This window comes from Heptranchias perlo, chromosome 3 (assembly GCF_035084215.1).
Source record: "Heptranchias perlo isolate sHepPer1 chromosome 3, sHepPer1.hap1, whole genome shotgun sequence".
NCBI lineage: Eukaryota > Metazoa > Chordata > Chondrichthyes > Hexanchiformes > Hexanchidae > Heptranchias > Heptranchias perlo.
The window spans coordinates 84,838,160-84,845,755 of record NC_090327.1 but is presented as its reverse complement, the minus strand read 5'-3'; positions in this window follow the sequence as shown (position 1 = coordinate 84,845,755).

The following is a 7,596-nucleotide window of genomic DNA, read 5'->3' as shown; positions in this document are numbered from 1 at the left end:
TGATAAATTTATTGTCTGGGACATTTCAAGTTACTGTTGTGCAATTTTCAATAGTGTGGCTTATATACACAGCTATGCAGTACAAACTCAATCATTTTCATCATCCACCACCATCCTCCTCCACCTGGCTGAACTTGTTCTTACTTTGAACAAGTTCTCCTTTGACTCAATCACTTCTTCCAGATAAAAAGGTGTCGCTATAGGAACCTGTATGGGTCCTAGCTATGCCAGCCTTTTTGTGGGATACATGGAACATTGTTTGTTCCAGTCCTACTCAGGTCTCCTCCCTCACCTCTTTTTCCAGTACATTGATGACTTTTTCAGTGCGGCTTCTTGCTCTCGCCCCGAACTGGAAAATTTCATCAACTTTGCTTCCAATTTCCACACCTCCCTCGCCTTCACATGGTCCATCTCCCACTCTCCTCGACTTCTCTGTCTCCATTTCTGGGGATAGGCCGTCAACCAATATCTACTATAAGCCCACCGACTCCATAGCTGCCTTGATTACACTTCCTCCCACCCCGCTTCCTGTAAGGACTATTTCTATTCTCCCAGTTTCTACATCTCCGTTGCATCTGTTCTGACGATGCCACGTTCCACACTAGTGCTTCCGACATTCTTTCTTTTTCCTCAACCAAGGATTCCCCCCCCCACTGTGGTTGACAGGGCCCTCGGCCATCCCATTTCCCCCCTCACCCCTTCCCCTCCCAGAACCATGATAGAGTCCCCCTTGTCCCCACCTTACACCAGCCTCAACATTCAACGGATCATTCTCTGCCATTTCTGCCACCTCCAGCACGATGCCATCACCAAAAACATCTCCCCCTCTCTTTTCAGCAATCCGAAGGGACCGTTCCCTCAGTGACACCCTGGTCCACTCTTCCATCAGCCCCAACACCCGCTCTCCTTCCCATGGCAACTTCCCATGCAAGCACAGGAGATGCAACACATGCCCTTTCACCTCCTCCTTTCCCACCGTCCAGAGTCCCAAAAATTCCTTCCAGGTGAAACAGTAATTCACTTGTACCTTTTTCAATTTATTATACTGTATTCGCTGCTCACGATGCAGTCTCTACATTGGGGAGACCAAACGCAGATTGGGTGATTGCTTTACTGAACGTGTTCAGTACACAAGCGCGACCCAGAGCTTCCGTTCGCTTGCCATTTTAATTCTCCGTCTTGGCCTCCTACACTGTTCCAATGAAGCGCCACAGAAGCTCAAGGAACAGCACCTCATCTTTCGATTAGGCACTTGACAACTTTCTGGATTCAACACTGATTTCAATAACTTCAGATATAACCACTGCTCCCATTTTTTCAGACAGCAGTTGTTGGTAATGGTTCTGCTGTTGCCATTTACAGCTCCTTGAGACCCATCTTTTGTGTCTTTACTTGTCCCACTACCACACCCTTTCGCCTTGCATCATCATTGCTTTGGTCATCTAATCACCCCTGCCTTCCACATAGATCTTCCTTTTTGTTCTTCCCTCCCCTTCCTCCCCCCACCTTCCCCTGGCTCTGTACTTGCCTAAAAACTGTTAAATCTTAAACTTCTTCCAGTTTTGACGAAAGGTCATCGACCTGAAATGTTAATTGTTTCTCTCTCCACAGATGCTGCCTGACCTGCTGTGTGTTTCCAGCATTTTCTGTTTTTATTTCAGATTTCCAGCATCGGCAGTATTTTGCTTTTGCTTTAGTATTTGGTTCTAACGCCGAAGTGACAAGAACAGGAAAAACAAGTCCAAATAAAATATTGCTCTGATCTTGAGGATTTCATTATGTTGGTTATAACTTCTGACCCCATATCCTCTCCATCTCAAAGTTTCCCTATTTCCACCTCAGTCCATCTGCCACTGAAACCCTCATCCATGCCTTTTTAACCTCCAAACTCAATTATTCTAATGTTCTTTTGGTTCGCCTCTCATCATCCACCTTCCGTAAATTTTAGGTGATCCAAAACTTTGCTGCCTGTATTCTATCCAGTACCAAGTCCTGCTCACCCATCTCCCCTATCCTCACTGACCTACATTGGCTCCTGGTTCTCCAATACCTCAAATTAAAAATTCTCAATCTTGTGTTTAAATCCCTTCATGGCCTCACCCCTTCCCATTTCTAATTTCCTCCAGCCCTACAATTCAACGCCCCTCCCCACCCCCGAACTCTAATTTCTGCTGACTCTGACCTCTTGTGCATCTCCCCTTCCTTTTCACTACCATTGGCAGCCGTGCCTTCGGCCACTTAGGCCCCATGCTCTGGAATTCTCTCCTTAAGCCGCTCTGCCTCTACACTTCCCCCTCTTCCTTTAAGACCCACCTCCTTGACTGTGCTTTTGGTCACCCCTCCTTTTATCTCCTTTAGCTCGACGGCCATTTTTGAGTACACCTCTATGAAACGCCTTGAGACTTTTACTGTATGTTAAAGGCACTACGTAAATGCAAGTTATAAAAAAAAATTGTAAACAATTTTACAACACCAAGTTATAGTCCAGCAATTTTATTTTAAATTCACAAGCTTTCGGAGGCTTCCTCCTTCGTCAGGTGAACCTGACGAAGGAGGAAGCCTCCGAAAGCTTGTGAATTTAAAATAAAATTGCTGGACTATAACTTGGTGTTGTAAAATTGTTTACAATTGTCAACCCCAGTCCATCACCGGCATCTCCACATCATAAAAAAAAAATAGCAGAACTCAATGTGTATAAGTTATCGGGCACTGATGGCATGCAACTGATGGAATAAACCTTCAACTACAAAAGAAGTCAGGGAGGAGGTAGCAGAGGCTTTGGTCATAATTCTTCAATACTCCTTAAATATGAAAATTCTGGCACAAGACTGGAGAGTAACCAATGTGGCACCTTTGTTCAAGAAAGGGAGAGGGGGCACAGATGAACTTGGTGACTGTAGATCAGTTAGTCCAATGTTATTTGTGGGCAAACTCTTAGAATTCATAATCGGAGATAAAATTAGTAAGCATTTAGCAATGCATGATTTAATCAAGGACAGCCTCCATAGATGTTAATGGCAAGTCATGTTTGACAAATCCAACAAAACTTTTTGAAGACGTGACCAATAGGATAGATAAAGCGATTAGAGTAGATGTAGTGTATATGGATTTCCAGAAGGCATTTGATAAGGTCTTTAACAAGCGGCTTGTAAAAAAAAATTCAAGTGTTTGGTAGAAGAAATGTAGCAGCATGGATAGAAAGTTGTTTAATAAGCAGGAAAAAGGGTAAATGGTAGATATTTGGATTGGAGAAAGTTGGAAATGGTGTACCACATGGTTTCTTGGTGTATATAAATGATTTTGACGTGGGCTTAGGGAACAATCTCAAAACTTGCTGACAACACAAATTTAGGGGTGGGGGGGGGGGGGGGAGGTGCTGGCAAAGCAAGGAGCACTGTAAAAAAAACTTCAGGAAGATAAAGGTTAGCTGCATGGGCAGACGGAATTTAATGTGGATAAGTGAGAAATAATAACTTTGGGAGGAAAAACAAAGAGTATACACGTAATGGAAAGATGCTGAAGGGTGTGGGTGAAAGTGCAAGTAGAGAACACAAAGCCATAAAGAAGGCCAACACCATTTTGGGTTTCATTAATGGGGGCATACAGTACAAGAGTAAAGAACACTGGTCAGGCCACAAATGGAGTAGTGTGCACAGTTTGAGGTGTTCGATTACGGAAGTACATTAAAGCCATGGACAGCATACAGCGTAGATTCACAAGGATGATGCCACAGATGGGAAATTATAGTTATGAAGAGAAACTTGAGATACTGGAACTATTTCTACTGAAGCATAGGAAAGTAAGAGGAGACTAGTTTTTTTTTTAAATTTGAGGTTTTTAAAAATTTGTTCTTGGGATAGGTCACTGACAGGGCAGTATTTATTGTCCGACCTTTGTTGCTCTGACGGCATTAAGAGTCAACCATGTACTGTGGAATTGGAGTCACATGTATGCCTCGTCGCAGGATAAGGGGTCGGCCATTTAAGACTGAGATGAGGAGGAGTTTCTTCACTCAGGGTTGTGAATCTTTGGAATTCTCTACCCCAGAGGGCTGTGGATGCTGAGTAGTTGTGTATATTTAAGGCTGAGATCGATATATTTTTGGACTCTAGGGGATTCAAGGGATATAGGGATCGGGCAGGAAAGTGGAGTTCAGGTTGAAGATCAGCCATGATCTGATTGAATGGCGGAGCAGGCTCAAGAGGCCATATGGCCTGCTCCTGTTCCTATTTCTTATGCCATGTCGGTCGCTCCCTGAAAGACATTAGTGAACGAGAGTGAATAGGGAAAGATTATTTCGTCTGGGTGGGGAATTAGTGATGAGTGATCATCAATTTAAAACTGCTATGAGTGAGGGGAGAGGGCAGAATTTTTTTTGAACTCAGTGGATTACTGCAGCATGGAATACTTTTGTCAAAGGAAGTGGCTGAGGAAGAGACCATTGCATATTTTAAAGGAAAATTGGACAAATAATTAAAGCAGAGGAAGATACAAGACTATGGGAGAGTGTGGTAGTGGGGTTAGGTTTTAATTGCTCTAAAGAGTTGTCACAGTTTCAGTGAGCTGAATGATCTGCTTTTGTGCTGTAAATTTCTAAGATTGTGTTTCCAATTCCCACCCATCTCTCACCTTTATGCAGTCCGCCCCTGACTTTTCCGTTCATGGACCTCTCTCTCTCTTTCCCCTGCCATAAGACATCTATTTCAAGGCAAAAGATTCCCCAAACTATCTGGTTTATACTTGTTGGTTACATCCACTCCAGTTCCCACACATCTGCCTCTCCTCTTGACATCAGGATCCCAATCATACCCAAGGTCCCCTCTGTATTTGTCAGATCATCTTTCACCATCTATAACACAATCCCACCACCAAGCACATCTTACAGCACGCCCCCACTTTTCCGAACGGACTGTTCCTTCCTTGTTCATTCTTCAAGTTGCCCATTCCTCCGCAACCATAGCAACGCAACACATATTTATTCACCTATTCCTACACCATTACCAAAACCTCAACCTCCTCCTGTGTGAGACAGCAACTGACTTATACTTCTTCCAACCTAGTATACTGTATTCACCACTCATGGTGCATTCTCATGTAAATTGGGAGGACTCCGTTCTACCTGCAAATGTGATCCTGACCTCCCTGTGGCTTGCCAGTTTTAATCTCCCCTCCCACTCTGTGGCCTCCTACATTGTTCAACCGAAGCTTAATGTGAGCTTTGGGAACAGAATCTCATCTTTCCCCTGGGCACTCTACAGTTCTATAATCTGAACATTAACTTTAGTAGCTGTTTCCTCCCTGCATTATCCCCCCACCCCCGCCGCAACTTTTTTCTTTACAGCAGTCGGTAGGTGGAGGAGTGTGGGATGTGAGGTTGACATCTCAGGTGCAGACCCTTAATCAAAACATGGGTGTCCATGCCCAGGATATTGGCCTGTTTTTGCTCTTTACAGGATTGGCAGATTTACTGCACATTTAAAACATTTTCTATCATTTCAGACCTCCAGCATCTACCTCCAACTTTCTGGATTTTTTTCCTTGTGGGGGCCTTGTCACTGTCTTAGCTCCTTGCATCATGTTTTGTGCTTTTCATCGCCCCTCAGTGATGATAGTTTATATTATTTGTCAGCTCCGCTTTCTATTAAGCAGTTTGCAAGTTATTCAACCCATTAACTTCCTGTGTGACTGGAATGTGTCATTTCTTCCCTTCCCCTGCTTATTTCCGCAACCCCATTAAAATGCTAATCTTTGCTTTCAGTTCTCAAGGTTGCATATGAAACACTAACCAAACTCCCCCTCCCCCCAATAAGTGCTAGCAGATCTATTGCATATTTCCACATTTTCTGTTTGTGTTACATATTGTAGGCTGTTGAGTTTTTCGGCTAATTTTAAAACTAACCTTGAGAATATTTACAAAATGTCTTTTTGCCTGTTTTTTTCAAATATTTTGTTATCTGAATCATACCTTTAAGTTGCACTCCTCCTCCCCCCACAACATATGATTTTCCCTACTCCTCCCTCATAATGCACAAGTTTACTGGAAACAAATGCATATTCTGTGAAAAGTATGCCTGGGCTCAGAGTTTATGAACAAATAACAAAATAAAGCAGCAGCAAACTGCAGATATATGAAGCAGGAAATAAATGAACTAAAGGCTGATTTTCTAGAAAGCATCTGAACAGAAAACAAACAACTTATTTCATTAATACTGCTAAAATTTACGTTTAAAGATTAACTGTTCTCAAAACATGATTTAACACTCTCAGAATCAGCTACTTCAATATATGTGACACACCAACTGTCTGTATGGATAGTGGAAATCACAAATTCAACACAGCTGTCCGATTAAAATCAAACGTTCTTATTCAATAGTGAAACACATGAAAAAATGGATTAACGGTCCAAGATATCAAAAACAAATCATTCAACATTTGTGTTGAGTTTAGTACAAGTATAGCACCAGCTTAGACAAGCAAAAAGAGTCACCAATAGTTAATTTGTACAAAAAGAATTTACAGTTTACTGCATACAATCTACAAACTGATCATTTAGCAAATCTACAGGATTAATATTAAATCACATCAAATCTATCTAAATGAAAATTAGTGATAGAAAAAAATGAATGTGCAACACAGAACCATTTTCCATTATTTAAAGTGAACCCTTTATCTCACATATCCATGATTCATGTAATTGTAGTTACCCTGAGGCCTTTGGAAAAATATTGGTGGTGGTTTGGATTGGGGAGTGGAAGGGGGAGTTGAAGAGAGAAGGAAATAATTTATTTTCTCAACCTAACAAAATTTTCTTTTTTTTTCCCCCAAAGAAAGCTCCAGGCTTCAATACACAATATTTAATACACAGAACACTCCTGGCTCTAACTCAATTTTATCATTTCATCACAAAAGTAAAAACAGGTTTCAAACTGGATGATTTATCTTACCTGAGGGCAGCCATTAAGTACTTCAGAAAAACTGATAGCTTTATGTCGCCGGATACTTGCTCCTGGCTACAAAATAAGAACCTAGAACTTCTGTGGCTTGCAGTTTGTGCTCGCGTGTGCGTTTTTCATAAAGAACAAACCTTTAGATTAAAAAGACTTGCATACATATACTGTAACACTATGTTTCACGTGTCTCAAAGTGCCTTGCATGTAATGAATTTCTTCAATAATGCAGTAACTGTTATGAACATAACATAAATGATGCACTCAACAGGATTCCACAAACAGCAATGAGATGACCAACCTTTTATGGTGATGTTGGTTGAGGGAGGAATGATCATATATGCTGAAAGAACCTCCAGCTCTTGTTTGAATAGTGCCATGGGATCTTTAACATCTTCCTGAATAGAGTGTTCCCATTTACCATCTGATCCAAAAGATGGGCTCTCAGGAACATCTTTTCTGTTTCTTAAAACTGCCTTAGTCTGCTTCCTGTGGTTTAACTTATTTTGAACAAAATAAAGAAAAAGCTACTTTGGTTTAATCACTAGCAAAACATAAAATCTAAAATATTGAAACAGCATTAGTGTGCAACTTAAAGAATAAAATAGTACAAGAACAATATATAGCAGACTTCGGTGTATTAAATATA